At 43.0% G+C, this 460-nt stretch overlaps 1 gene segment (V, D, J or C); it reads right to left on the reverse strand.

Moving 5' to 3' along the window:
- The window catches only part of LOC104989723, a 26,685-nt gene that overhangs the window by 3,195 nt on the left and 23,030 nt on the right, over window positions 1-460 (reverse strand).

Consider the following 460-nt stretch of genomic DNA (forward strand, 5'->3'; position numbering starts at 1 on the left):
GGACATGGTTTCAATCTCTGGTCTGAAAGATTCCACATGCCACAAGGCAGCTAAGCCCGTGCCCCACAACTACTTAGCCCATGCTCCGCAGCACGAGAAGCCATTGCAATGAGAAGCAGTATATATTGAATCACTTTTTTTGGGGCTCCAAAATCACTGTGGATGGTGACTTCAGCCATGAAATTAAAAGACGCTTTCCCCTTGGAAGAAAAGCTATGACAAAACTAGATAGTGTATTAAAAAGCAGAGATATTACTTTGCCAATGAAGGTCCATATAGTCAAACCTAGGTTTTTCCTGTAGTCATGTATGCATGTGAGAGTTGGACTATAAAGAAAGCTGGACACCAAAGAATTGATGCTTTCAAACTGTGGTGTTGGAGAAGACTCATGAGAGTCCCTTGGATTGCAAGGAGATCCAACCAGTCCATCCTAAAGGAGATCAGTCCTCAGTGTTCATTG

The sequence above is a fragment of the Bison bison genome, unplaced genomic scaffold (genome assembly GCF_000754665.1).
Source record: "Bison bison bison isolate TAMUID 2011002044 unplaced genomic scaffold, Bison_UMD1.0 scf7180017864162, whole genome shotgun sequence".
In the NCBI taxonomy this organism is placed as follows: domain Eukaryota; kingdom Metazoa; phylum Chordata; class Mammalia; order Artiodactyla; family Bovidae; genus Bison; species Bison bison.